Below are 15,777 nucleotides of genomic sequence, written 5' to 3' on the forward strand. Positions count from 1 at the left end.
TGTCTGCTGCTTTAAACGGTCATTTGATTAGTTAGTACTCACCACGTGATCATACACCACACATATCCCGGTCCGGAAGATAGTGCAAACGGTGCAGACAACAAATACACTACTTGACTCCAAATCAACGAACTAGACGACTCCCGTGTTGAACCGCGTAACCAACTAGACGCTTCGGTGCACTGGGAGTCAAAAAGTGCAACGAACTAGACGGGGCTATTGTGTATTCTGTAGAATCTGTACCTAGTAGTTCGTGTCCCTTGAATATCACGCCCTATTATCCGAACACATTCCACAACGCCTGGGATCCCGCTTCTTTGTGTGCTTGGTGTGTGTGATATGAAATTATAGCAGCACGCTATTCAACATGGAATGAATACACTGTGAAATCACTTCCTATTGCGAAATATAGCATTAGTCCTCAAAAAGATGAACCAGATTTTACATTATGTTCGTCCGCGTGAAGTGTGAAATTTTCATGCTCGTGCCTTCTTACTTAAATGTCGATGTTGTTTAGTTTCCAAAGAGTTACAACAATGAATGTGTTGTCTTCTGCATGTCCTTGTTTTGTTTTCTTTAAAAAGAAGGTTGATCAAGTCTGTCAAGCGCATTAACATTTTAAATTATCACAGTTTAATCTTGTATTTTTGTCAGAATAGTCAATCCATTTCCTTATTCAGTGGATATGAGAATCTGTAACTTGTAGTATTATGTCACAGATTCGACATAATTTTAGTAAAGGTTCTGGCAACAACTAGTTGCATTTGATTAGGGTTTCGGGGATCATCATGGCAATGACTAAATTGAATAACTACATAAAAAATGGTAATTAACTTAAGTAAGATGAAATGTTTATGTGGCATTATACTTGGGTGTCTGATGGGACATATTTACAAAAGAAAGGTAATATACATTATTAAAACACGGTACTAATTACACAAAATACTGGCGATATTATTATCCCTTACAAACCATAGCAGTTTATCGGTATAGCGCTGTGAGTGATTTTGTCAGGTCGTCGAATGCTGAATTTTCTACACGTCACGAGAGAGACCAAACAACACATCTTCTCTTGTGATCGATTAAATAAATCGCTGGGCTATTTCGAATTTGTAATAAATCTTATTTTTATAGATTTTTATGAAATACTAGCTGATTGACCGGCGTTGCCCGGGTATTTATTTGTCCAAATCTTCTATTAGACAGGAAAATAATGAATTCTAACTATAGTGTAAAATGAACTTGAAGTTGAACGGCATTGGGAGTGTCACTATTCATCTTAGCGGCCTCGAAAACTATGGATTTCACACTAATATCGGTCGTTTTACATGTCACCCCCTTCGCACCCCAACCCCTAGGGGTGTCAGGCTTTTCTTGGAGTTGAACGGCATTGGGAGTGTCACTATTCATCTTAGCGATCCCGAAAATATGGATTCCACACTAATATCAGTCGTTTTCTATTATTTTTACATGTCATCCCCTTCCCACCCCCAACCCTAGGGGTTCCAGGGGTGTCTTACCCCCACAGTGATATGTGTACCAAGTTTGGTTGAAATTGCTCCAGGCGTTCGAGAGTTATGCCGGAACAAACACACACACCCACACACATACATCCATTTTTATATATATAGATAACTCTGCTATCGTCTCATTATCAGTGAAAGGTGCATCCATAACTTGGATTGCTAATACAATTAACAGAATTGGGTGGGGGTAACGACACTTCTTCTGGACCAAAGGCTGAGGTGCACACAAGGTCGCCCGCGGGGGGGGGGGGAGCCGAGATTTCTAGAAAGAGTAAATATAATTCGAATGGTGAAATTGCAATATTTTATAACAAAAAATATTGTTTTCTGTGACTTACAGGCCGTAAGTTACAGCAACTATTATTATTATTATCATTATTTTACAGTACCCTTCGGCATGTAAAAACATGGATTAGAAGTACCATGAAGGACAGTAGATTAAGTGGTCTCTGACTGTGTGTACATTGTGAAAAAGTACAAAAAGAAAACGAACTGTTCATCATTAAAGTGATAGGCTAGATGTTTATTGAAAGGATGAAAGGCGAATCTTGTTTCTATCTAAATAGTAGACTCTATTCTGAACTTGTAGTATACAACCAGCCCCGACCCTAGGAATTTTGCCGCCCCGTGCAATTTTACTTCTTGCCACCCCACCTCAAAATGCGTACAAAGAAAACGTAATGTATGAACAACTAAGTTTGTTATATCCGTGGCAATTTCACATGGTATAACCCATTTTTAACATGATAAAATGAAAGAATATATAATGTGAGAAGATAAGTTATTCATAAATAAAAAAATAATACATATTTAAGCCTCATTATAATAAAATATATGTTGCATTAACTCACCATAGTTTCTGCCGACGTGCAGAACTCTATTTCTTCATGACTATTTATACTGTGCATAATTATGTACATTTTCCAGAACTTGTACGTGAAGTAACATATCTTCACTTCATCACTATTTACAATAAACTATGTATGTACAATTATGTACGCCTCGTAAACCACGATTTCTTCATGATTACACTATTCATTGTGTACCTTCCCCCCCCCCCTTAAGTTGGAACGCTTACAAATGAACTTTTCTAGCTTTTCTATTTACAAAGTCGCGAATAACAGAACCATAGTCTAATTTTTGACCAATTTCATGTTCAATTGAGATCGTGGCAAGTCCTTCTACCCGCGATTCACCCATTGTGGAACGTAAATAAGTTTTATTAAGCTTCAGTTTCGAAATACTACGTTCACCACTTGCAGCTGTTACCGGCGGAGTAAGCAGTATTCTCAAAGCTACGGCTACATTTGGAGCGAAAAAATTGTCAATAATGTAGTGCAACACGGAAGTACCTTTAGTTCATCGCATAACTCAGTGGCATCAATGTCTCGGTGTTCCTCATGTGTTAAAAGTTTCTCCAAATTTTCACATTTTTCTTAAAATCTCACTTGTGTCCGTAGTTTTTAAGTTAGCTATATTATATAAAAATGAGAAATGTGAACTGTGAGCTTTCAGTTGTTCAAATCTTTCTTGAATAGAATTCACTGCAACATCAATAATCAGGGTGGCGACAGACCTGGAAAACCGGGAAAAGTCAGGGAATTTGAGGTGTCAAAAAAAGTCAGGGAAATGTCAGGGAATTTCGTCTTCATTGATTTTTTTTTTTTTGATTTTTTAATTTTTTTTATTTAAAGATATCGTTATGGAACTCTGCATGTGAACAGGAAATCTCGTTCGCAAGTTTCGGCCTCAACTTTTAGGCCCCTTTTATGCGCAACACAATCACGGCGCCAGAAACCAGTGATGGCAGGAGGAGAGAGAGAGAGAGAGAGAGAGAGAGAGAGAGAGAAAGAGAGAGAAATTTCTCTCGTTCGGGCTTCTCGGCGGGAATTTTAAATTCGAACACTCTTTGGAGGAAAATTGTTATAACTCGGGCACTATGGGAGCAATCTACTTCGGATAACTTTTGTTTTGCAGCTAAAACATCAGCGCATGGAACCGTGTACCATTCAGAACGCCGGACCGAGGAAGAGGGCTTGGGGGCACGACCCCCGAATTTCAATGGGAAAAAAAAACGTAAAAATCTGTAGTTTGCCCCTTCTTGCCTCGCTATTTTGGGGAGAGGTCACGAGCTAGTTTTCTTTTCAAAGAATGGACATTTCTCAAGAGAATGAAACATATTTCATGTTCTTGTGTGCCATACAAGTTGAATAATAAGCCAAAATGTGATTATTATTTTTTTTTACGAAAAATAGGTAATTTGCATTTTTGGAGGAAAATTGTTATAACTCGGCCACTATCGGTAAAAAAGTGGCCGCGGTGGCTCAGTCGGTAACGCTTCTGACTACCATGCTGAAGGTCCCGGGTTCGATCCCCGGCCGGTTCAAATCCGGGAACTTTTCTAACTATGGAAGCGGCCCCGGCGCCCACCCAGCGTCGAATAACATGGGTACCTGGGGGAAACCCTGGGGGATAAAGGCGGTCAGGGGCGTGATGCTGATCACATCACCCCCACTCACGACCGGATCAAGAAAGTGTGGGGCGTTACCCCCACACCCCTATACGCCTTCATGGCGTGGTGCTATGCACAGGGGAGCACTTTACCTTTTTTTATATAAGTTTTGTTTTGCATCTAAAACATCAGAGCATGCAACCGTGCACAATTCAGAACGCCGGACCGAGGAAGGGGGCTTGGGGGCACGTCCCCCTAATTTCAATGAAAAAAATTAAATCTGGAATTTGCCCCCTCTTCTCCCACTATTTTGGGGATAAGGCGCAAATTTTAGTATTCTTTACAAAGAATGGACATTTCTCAAGAGAATGAAACATATTTTATGTTCCTGGGTGCCATACAAGTCGAATAATAAGCCAAAATGTGATATTTTTTTTACGAAAAAATTGGTAATTTGCATTTTTGGAGGAAAATTGTTACAACTTGGGCACTATCGGAGCAATCTACTTCGGATAAGTTTTGTTTTTCAGCTAAAACATCAGAGCATGCAACCGTGTACAATTCAGAACGCCGAACCGAGGAAGGGTTTGGGGGGGGGGGGGCGCGACCACCGAATTTCAATTTTAAAAAAACATAAAAATCTGGAGTTTGCCCCTCTTCTCCCGCTATTTTGGGGAAAAAGGCGCAAACCTTAGTATTCTCTTCAAGGAATGGACGTTTCCAAAGAGATTGATTGAAACATGTTTCATGTTCCTGGGTGCCATACAAGTTGAATAATGAGCCAAAATGTGAAACTCTGTTCGGAAATGTGGCATTGATATGTTGCGGAGAGGGTGAGAGGTTGCTCATCAATATGAATTTCCCAGGCTTGCTCCAGAGTCCAGACCTGTGTCAGAGTTTCCACCCAAACATAAGAGTATGAAGGTCCAAAAAGCACATTCATTTGATAATCAGCTGGTATCATCGGGGGAGTAAAGTTTAGTTTAGCCTCTAAATATTACGTGGAAAATGCATTGAATTATCATTTTTTCTTGTCTGTATGGGAGTAGTAAGGGGTCTTGTCAACAGATGGAGGGGATAAGAGCGGATGGCGTCGTCCGATAGTAAGGCATTTTGTTGGGCAAACTGAAGGAACATGGGAAAAAATAGGTTCTATTGATACAGTTTGTAAAAAAATAACCGCATCACTTGGGAAAAGTATGGCAGGATATCTAAAGAGTAACAATAGTTACTTGTAGAAGGGATGCACATTCATAAATGTGCATAAAAACGAATATCGTGGGGTCCTCTAGCACGTCTTTTGTTTTGTTGTCTGTTATTACCTCCAGGTGTCTCTGTTGTTGGCTAGTGTCCTTGAGAAACTTCATATACGGCTCGGCAGGAGATTGACAAAGTATCGCATGTTGTTCTTATCGCGTGATTGTTGCTGCATTGTTTGCTTTTATAGTGTTGTGAAGTTTACGAACACATAAGCAGTTTAAGTAGTGCTGTGGATTGTGATTGATTTGAGGAATGATGAGTTTGACAGACACTTCACCTCGCAAGCAAGGACAAATTTTGGAAGGGATGAGTCAACGAGAAATTGGTAGAAAAGTTAACGTGAACCAGTCAACAGTATCAAGAGTCATTAAGAAACAACAACAGTTCGGAAAATGTTCCTTGAGAAACAGGTGTGGAAGGAAGAAGAAAACATCTGCGAGGGTTGATCGTAAACTGAAGTCATTAGCGTTGCAGAAAAGAAGCATAAGTTCACGTCAACTGGCTGCACAAATTGAACTGGAGACAGGTATTAAGGTAAGCCATTCAACAATAGTGTCTAGACTGAAGTCTTTTGGATTTCACAAGAAGAAGCCGCGCCTGACAAAGAAACATAAGGATGCAAGGAAAACATTTGTGCAAAGGTACAGAGATTGGACAAAGGAGGACTGGGATTGTGTGATTTTTTCGGATGAAAAGAAGTTTAATCTTGTTGGAAACGATGCTGGAGTGAAGCTTTGGATTCGTAGTGGGGAGGAATTAACTGATGAATGTGTATCTGAGACACAGAAGTTCCCCGCAAGTGTTATGTTGTGGGGTTGCTTCACATCGAGAGGAGTTGGGAAAATTGAAATTTGTACTGGGTCTGTTAACAGCGAAAAGTACATAGACATTCTTGATCATAAATTAATTCCCACAGCTAGGAATTATTTTTCAGGTGCAAATTTGAACAAATTTTATTTTCAGGATCACAATGCCTCCTGCCATCTATCTCGTTCAGTCAATAATTGGTTTAAGGAGATGGGTATACAGAGAATCTGGTGGCCTCCTAATTCACCAGATTTAAACCCCATCGAAAACCTGTGGCATATGAACAAGAAACTGCGAGAAAGGTACTTTGAAAACAGAAACCAGCTAATGGCAGCAATTGTACACACTTGGTACCGTGATTTAGATATTTTAACATGCTGCAATCTTGTTCACAGCATGCCCAGAAGAATTGAGGCTGTCAGGAAGATTAAAGGAGGTCATACAAAATACTAAATGAGGGACAGTTTCACAAATGATGATGTATGTGTGGTAAAATATGTTATTCATGCGCATGGACATTACGAGAAACTTTTTTCTTGATAAATGTAACTCTATACGTTAGTTTTCTCAATTACTGTATAGCGTATATTGTGTAACATATGTATCTCCCATGCATACTTCATTTGTAGCCAAATGTAGAAAATATGTTTCAACAGTTACAATAAATATCCAGTTACACCCTGGTTACATTTAAAATATATTATACCCTATCACACAATTCATATGACGCAAATAAGAATTTTTTTGGCCACAAAGCTAAGTGATGCAGTTATTTTTTTACAAACTGTACATACTATTTTTGTCGAATATAGCCATCCGACAAAGTATCTCACTACAACATGCGACAGAAATTGCATGGACTGCAACATCCAACAAAAATCGCATGCATAAACAAGAAGAGCTTTACACTGAAAATATGCTGCTGGAATTTTATTACTCTTCTGGCTCACTTCACCTTATTTAATGTAGCAGTGCTTACGAAGGTTTTCTTTCATCATCCTGACGTATTACTGGTTTCGCACAAGTTAACATACGTTTACAATGGCATTGCACTATTATTAAATATTAAGAAGAATCCAACCAAACGGGATATATATTGAATACTATCACGAAAAAGTGAAACATAAATCTGCATTCGTGAACGTTATAAAAATTGGCAAGTGCATGCTCGCAACCTCAAATTTACTGCAACACTAGAGTCGTTTTCACGTTCAGAAGACACAACGGCGCTTATGGAGAAACCGCACAGTGTTGCCAATACAGCGCTAGCTCATGTCGCAGGGAAATGACGAGCTTCCTTCACAATGAAGGTGTTACATATTTTGTATATATAATGATAATTATATGTAATTATTAATATTAATATTATACTGTGAACATTACAGTTCATTAGCATGTCATTTTCCCATTAGATTTAATTTAATACACAGGCACATTTAATATTCATTCGCCTTTCTCTGTAATTATTTCATAGAATAACATTGAGATATGGTAATGTGTTACATATATATATAAATTCATTATTGCCTATGGATTTATGTGTACGTTGGAAACTGAAAGGTGATCTTCATTTCAGTATTAATGTCGACAGTAATGTAAACAAAAACAACGTGTATTTGCGACAGCACTAATGTTGCTCACAACAGCAGCGTTGGAAATAATTGCCAATTATTAAATTAAAGTAATTGCAATTCTATTATAACAAACTGCAAACTGCATGAAGGTAATATTTTTACTGAATGGAAATAAAGTAACTCGAAAACGTGGTGGTGATTAGCCGGAATACTGCGGTGAATCGGCTCAAGATGGCCAGACAACGTCCCCTTACTTCGCGCGCGGTGCGGCTTAAAAAGAAACTCCAAATACATGGAAGTAATATTTCTTTGAACCTTTGAGTGGTTATAAAAAATAATTTCATTATTTTCTTCACAACTTTGTTGCTGGAAGTTTTTACTTGGAATTACAGAACAAAAAATGGCCAGCGACGACATTTTCTACTGCACGAATATAAAAAATCTCCACATACTTTATTTGAATATTTTTTAATGCGAATATGCTTTAAAGTATTGATAAATTCTGAGCACCACCATCACCTATGACAATTAAAAAATAGTGTCAATTTTTTTCATAATGAATGCTTCAATTTTACGGCATGTTTCAACGTTAGGAATGAAAACAATGTAAAAATTTTGTTTTCACAGAAAATTTGCGTTTTTAATTTATCTAAAAATATGTAAGCAAGTTACCAGCTTTTTGTGTACACCATCGTATTCTCTACAAAATTTCCTGCAAAACTGCAGGTACCGATTTTACGTAAACTAAATTTGTAAATCGAGAAATTTCACAACAGCGCGTCGTATTTTCCCATAAGAAAAGCATTGTCCATAAGAGCCCATTGTGTCTTCTGAACGTGAAAACGACTCTAGTATTGCAATGAAATTAACGCCACTCTCGGTCCTGTCTGTTTGAACTCGTGAGAGATTGTCATTAATCTCTCACTGAGTAAGGTTAATGTCCAATATTATGAAATAAAATACTAATAATAAAAACATAAATATTTTAATATATTTACTCGAATCATTCAATCATAAAAGCAAATCACTTTCTTCAAGAATTGACTTTTCTCTGCCAGCCCTGCTAAATTTTCACTTTCCATCTACTGATTTATACAAGGTGTGGCCAGAAAGTATTTTCCGATTAGTAGGGAACCGTAAACGCCAAAACCGTGAAAACTGGTAATTGCTGCGAAGTTATGTTGAGGAATGTGCAGTGATGTTTGGACACATTTTTGGCCTTTCGAAATATCGAAATAATGCGAATTTGGCATAAAATGCGAATTGTTGGCGTTTTTAGCGATTTTTTTTAAAGAAATGTCGTAAAACAACGAAACATTCTTGTCTTTTCTAGGCCATGTTTGTGTACATAGAACATGCAAGTTTTCCAACATTTTACTCAATAGTAAACTATAGTTATACTTATACGTACATGAAATAATTCCAACAGCCACATTAAATCATGTATTTCCAACGATTTTTTCAACTTCTATCGAAACCATTTGCATCACAGAGCAAAGTGGCAGGGTTCTAACAGGAGATCGAGTGCGTATCTACCGTCACACGAGAGCCACATCTTCGTATTTGTCGCACGAGATATGTTTTGAATTACCAAGCTAAGTGCTCACCATCGGCATTTGTCGAGCGAGTAATAATGGAGCTCAGTCATTAGGGCATCTGACTACTATGCGAGAGACCCGGGGTCGATCCCCTGCAGGGGAGAACCGGGATGTTTTCCACCTATTCAAACTGCTCCGGCACCCACCCAGCATCATATGAAGCTGGTACCTTGAGGATACTTTGAGGGATAAAGTAGCCAGGAGCGTGGTGCTGATCACATCACCCCCACCTTCGACCGTGATCAAGAAAGTGTGGGACCCTAACTCCACACCCCTATACACCTTCATGGAAAAGTGCAGGGGAGCACTTTACTTTTACTTCCTCAAAAATCTGTTCCAACATATCAAACTGTCACGAAAGAATGTAGACCATGTGACCTACAATTTGAAATAATAGTTTAAAAGCACAATGGAGTATTAAGTTTCGGTATATCTGGCAGATAAATGTTCTAAAACAAAAACGCGAATTTTGGGAAACGTAACACTAACAAGTGAAAAAAAGATAATGCCAATTTTTGGTGCCATAATATATCGGTATCTGTCACGTGAGATTGATTGATTTTAATTTTTTGGGTGCGTCGCCACTTATGGTCATTATGCACCCTTCAGTATATACGGGGAAAATTCCATTATCTAAAATTCTTACCTTAAAATTAAAAAAGGGGTATGGAAAATAACTTTCCCAAAATAACTTTCAAGATATCAAACTCTCACGAAGAGACGTAAGCCATGTGACTTACAATTTGAAACAGTAGTTTTAAAACGCCATGAAGGTATAATTTCAGATATTTGCCAGAAAATGCGCTAAAATGAAAATTTGAATTTTTGGAAAAATAACACCGTATAGTAAAAAGTAAAAAAAATAAGAAAATACACCAATTTGAAAAGAAAAATAACAAAATATCAAAGAGTCTGCCGATTAGGTATAAATAAAACAAGAATATCAGTTGTAATTTATTGCATTAGTAATAGTGAGTCATAACCTAATTTTCGGCATAATCACCACCGTTGTTCTGGCATTTGTCGTAGCATGGCACTAAATTTTGTATGTCCATGGTATATGTGTCTGACAGCAAAGACTGGAACTGTCTCTACCGCAGTGTAGCTGTCAAATCCTTGCCCTGCCAGAAACCTCTTCACTAAAGCAAAGAGATGAAAGTCGGTACATTCAAGGCCAGGGCTGTTCAGGGAGTGGTCCAAGATCTCTCACCTGAAGTGATGCAAAGGGCCCGTGTGTGCTCAGCTGAATGGGGTTGTGCACATTCGATTGGCCTTCCGTGAATTGTCTGCACCATCGTCTGACCATACTATCACTCACGACGTCCGGTCTGCACACCTCACACGATTGCTGGTGGCTCTGTGCCAAATTCTGAGCGTGCAATGTAGGCTACATCGCAGTCGGTGGGGGACTGTGTGAGAGCTGCAATCTTTAACCTAGAACTGTCCTAAAACTGCTGCATTGCAACTGTACCAGATTACAGCTACATACAACTTCTTCCTGCCTGCATGTGTGTGTGTCGCTCTCCGACCACTAGTGCTGTGTATATACACCATTGGAGCTTTTTTCAGGATGCCCCTCGTATATGAACTTTCATAAGCTTTTATTATTAGAGTGTTCCTGTTTTAATGTGTGGTTAGCTAAATCAGGTACCTATACAATGCAATTCTATAAATTCCTTGCGTTAAATTTCTAATACCTACATACCCTTTTCATCAGCATTAATGGTATAACTGCATGTTGTCAGTTTCACAGTACTTCACTTGGATATACTGTACTGAAGCAGAAATCCCATTGATAATGTAAGGAAATATGACACTTGATTTTGATCGATTCAATTGTTTCACTTATATGCAAGAGTTAAGTTGTTTGCTTTACAGAGAAAAGAGAAGTAGCTTTATGCATTGAAAAATGAGTCCACACTCATGGTTTTTGCAAACAGAGGGCTCCAAACCTCAGTGAAAATATTAATATATAATACCGAGAATGTATAAGGAGACTGATAAATTACAAATTGTATTTCTTAATCAATCTCTCTTCACTCTTATCTCATTTAGTCGTAACTTTAAAAATAATGAAGTATTTTGTTTTAAACTTACTGCGTATGACAAAATTCCGTAATCCTTCCCTAGCTTGTGAATTGTAATAATTTTCCAAATTCACTATTTTGCAGTTTGAATTCAAATCATAGAGAATAGAGAAATTAAGTCAATTTCATAGAAGATAATATTGGTACTTAACAAAACCATACGTGGATCTGTATGAGTTTATTATTTCCATTTGCAAAAACATCGATTTTGTTTAGTTTGTAATTGTCAGAGAAAAATGTAAATTTTGTCCTGGAAAATCTGGAATAGTCAGGGAATTTCATTTCTGCTTGTTTGTAGCCACCCTGATAATGAAAAATAAAAAATGCACTTTTTTTCTTTTATAAGGTATACCTTAGTTCACAATTACAAACGCGTTCTCACACACGACATACACTAACTGCACTATCCTTACACCGTCAAGATCGTAAATGAGGTGCAACCAGCAACGACAAAAACAGCGGATATTCGTCCTTACTATTGCGTCTTGCGCGATTCGGCAATACCTATCGTCACCATCTTTTGCGATCAACACGTCAAAGAACAATGCAGCTCTATATCCGACCACCGAATGCAACACGTCAGTTTAACTCAAGCCTCGATAACAGGGGCGGAGGACTGGCGGACTGTCGCGCGGTCAAACAATAGATAGTGTTGTATCGTGACACCGCACACACACAGTAGACGTTGCTTACCATTTTCACAGACAAAACAATAATAGCTGCTTTTGTAAGAGGACAACTAATATAAACGTTTGGCACCGCTTTCTTTCTCAGTTACTCTTTGCTTTTCTTATTCGTTTCTTCTTTATACTGAATATGCAAATGGATTTAATTTGAATTTTCTCCGCCCAAGAAGACGAAACTGCTTCAAGTAATGCAGCTTCCATTTTATATACATTTTGCCGCCCCGTGCAAATGCACTTGTTGCACGTACGGTAGAGCCGGCCCTGTATACATCGGCAAAGTATTTTCCATCTAATTTGAATTTTATGATTTGTAAAGTAGTAGTAGTAGCTAATAATAATGCCAATAATAATAATAGTGTCTATGACTGCCCCCTGAGAAAAAAATCCTGCTGGCGCCCTTGAGTGCACACCCATAGACCCAGACCACCAGCCGCCACTGATCCACGTGATACAAACTGACAGTATTTGCTCTAAAGGTCAGGGTTGACACCAAAGTGCCCAGGAGAGAGGTCGGTCTGACGCTTGAACTAGGCAACTAGGTTGACGTTGCCACACAGTGCGTGGGAACCAGCTACTTTTGTCTCCATTTACTGTTATTTGGACATTCACTTGGAAGTTAAAACTTAGCTTTGTGTGTTTGTTTTCACGTACATGTGTGTGAGAAGAGTGGTGTGCACGTGTGTTCGATGATTTTGTGGGTATTATTTTCGTTCAAAGCATTAATATAATTGTAAAATATGGAATTTACTGTAATGCAAGGAGTGAAAATATAAACCCAGTCCGTCAGGTTCGTTCCCAAACAACATTAAATAATGGAACGTAACGTGGACCGAGTATTATTCCATTTCGAGAACACGAGACATTACGATTGACAACCTTCATCTCGTATTTCTCTTTGGCATTACTACTCAATTTACAGAGATGTATACCCGTGACTGGTATACAAGCGGCAGAATTGCAATGCTGGTTGGGTTGTCTAGTCACAAGGCGCTTGGTGGTCAGACATGGATGGCTTGCTTCAGTGCTTCTTCAATAAGATCGTTACAAGCCAGAAGTGTCCGTGACTGTACGTCTTCTGAATATTACGAATTGATTTAAAAAAGAAAAACAGTAAGTAAAATTTGCTCAATTTTTAGTAATAAAAAAATTCTCTTTCCTTTTGATCCCTTCATAAGAGCATAAAAATAAGATTATCGTAACTAAGTTGCAAATTAATAGTTTTCGTGTGTGCATTACGCATGTTTGTGTTTGTAATGAGAAGGGAAGAAAGAAACCAGTTTTAAAAATGTAGAAAAATACTGCTTTTGTCAAAATGTATATTACTGCTTTTCTTCTCCGATAATCTGGTCCTTAGTGACACTTAGTGCAATATGTTGGGATTAAAAGAATCTCAAAATGTGTTATACGAGGGTTACAGCAAAAGTCATGGCAACCATTTTTCCCCACGATAATGCGGGTCAGGCAAGAAATTTTATAATAAACAGTGGAGACCCCGTCACATGCAATGTATTGTGACGCCACTAGATGGGAGTGGCTGCCAGGACATTGAACTGAGTAAGTGGGAAGTCAGTGCGTGTTTAACAATCACGCAGGATAAATGTGACCCGGCGTGAACAGCGTTCTTATGTGAAGATGGCAGTTCTCCGTGGAAGGAATGCGAGAGAATATCAGGAAGCTTTAGGAAATGATGCTCTACCTTACCGAACTGATGCGAGGTGGGCAGCAGTTTTCGGGCGTGGAAGAGAAGCAACTGCGGACATGCAACGTTCAGGACGACATTTGTATGTAACGAACGATTGATGTATCTTATTTTGTATTTTTCTCTATCCTGATACAGATCTATGTTGTTCAAAATTCATACATTAAACGTTAGCATATATCGTGACCTTGCAATTGTATATTTTACAATTTCTTGCCTGACCCGCATTATCGTGGAAAAAAATAGTTGCCGTGAGTTTTGTTGTAACCCTCGTAAAATAGCTTTAGTTATTCGACACAACTGAAAATTCGACGGTTTATGCCATTGAAAGTAAAGGGGGAAAATGCATTTAAGTATAATTGTCCTTTTTATTTCCATTTGTCTGTAATTCCTTCCTATATCAGTACAAAATAAATACAATTCTATCGGAATGCATACTGGCTGCTGTTATGTTTAACATCGTCTTTAAAGCCTCGAAAAAATCAGCTTCCGAGCCCTGGTATTCCCACCCTCACCGACAGTCAACAACTCCGCAAATTTTTCGTACCCCCCCCCCCCCCCCCACACACACACACACTTTCCGCAAAGGTGCAATTTATGATCATTTTGGCTTAAATTTTCAATCTTAACTCCTCCAAATGAAATTATCTGAATAAACCCATGCTGACCAAAGTTAATTAACTAACCAATCTACACTCTGTCCCATCTATCGGTGGAGCAGGCAAACGAAAACAAGGTGTCTGCGCAAGTAGTGATGTGAGACGGCTCTACCAATGAACACGTGAGAGGAACGGGATTGCATGGAAAGGGGGGGGGAGAGACAGTTAAGAGCCTTCGAGCAGCGTGTACTGCTTCGCTTCCGCCACTCGATTTCCCCCCACTTCTCTGACGCTATGCGCGGCCTTGCTCCAGAGTTAGTTGGGACAGGGTATACAGAATTTCTGGCACAGCATATTAGAAAAACTACTGAAGACTATGCCATATAATTTTTTTTCGCTGTTCATTGGAATTTTGTGCTCAAGGGCATACTCATGTATTTGTCGTTTGCAATGTTCCTTGAGAGACACTACATTACGTTTCTATTGAGTTCCTACATGAACGACGGCCGAGCGCTTTAAGTTTTCCACTTTCGAACCCGCCACCGAAATTCCCGGGTTCAAGTGATTGAATCCCGGCGTGGGCATTGGATGTTCTTTTTTTTAGTGTCCCTTCATCAATTTCATCACTCATCCTAATCTTCTCGATTAGCCAAAAGTGGCAGGAAAGCGACGTAAAATAACAGAAATACAAACACGGTTTTAGTTCCTACAATGTGATTTTGTAAAAATGTGATGGATGCTTGTTTCAAGCTTGGTTTAAATTTTATTCACAGATAGGTTAATCGGGACTGGACCTACAACTTAAACTGAAATCCTCCATTAGAGACACTGGCGTACGAAGGGGGGCTGCTGAAGGGGCTATAGCCCCCCAGAAATTTTTAGAAAATAAAATAAATTTAAATGAAGGCAGTAACGAAGTCTCAAAACCCCTTCAAATGACCCCCGATAACCATTTTTGTGTTTGATTAACTTTTTAAAAAAGGTTTAAAATGGCAATCGGAGCTCATATCTAATGAAATTAAAACAACGAGTATCGCCGAAATTTATTTACGTATGCATTCTCTGACCCAAACAAATATATAATCTCACTCTTATCAGTAAAGCTTAGATTCATGGCACTGAACCCGCGTTCACATTCAGCTGTATTTTGGACATTCTATAGATATGAAAATCTTTAAGTAGTGACGCAAACATGATTTCGCTTACATAAAGTTCACCTGACATGTCACCATAAAAACATGTTCTTAATGATCTAAATGACATGTGTATCCGTTTAATAGGACTACATGCGAAAAAAAAACTAAGTTTTCAAACCGGCTAATTCATATTGTCCATCAAAGAATTTTAAAAAATGCTCTCGAACGTATGGTTTCCTCTCTAACCCTTGAACTATCGCCTCTCCACAAAGTGAATCAATCGTTTTCAATGTTTCAAGAGCAACCATGTCAATTTCTTTCTTTGCTCTAAGAACTGAAGGATTCCGATTTTG

General features: G+C 38.6%; 1 protein-coding gene across 1 annotated transcript in view; it reads left to right on the top strand.

Annotated features, from left to right (window-relative positions):
- The window catches only part of neur (E3 ubiquitin-protein ligase neur), a 237,738-nt gene that overhangs the window by 16,187 nt on the left and 205,774 nt on the right, over positions 1 to 15,777 (top strand). The window lies entirely within an intron of this gene.

Source organism: Lepisma saccharinum, chromosome 21, assembly GCF_977018435.1.
Source record: "Lepisma saccharinum chromosome 21, izLepSacc3.1, whole genome shotgun sequence".
Lineage (NCBI taxonomy): Eukaryota > Metazoa > Arthropoda > Insecta > Zygentoma > Lepismatidae > Lepisma > Lepisma saccharinum.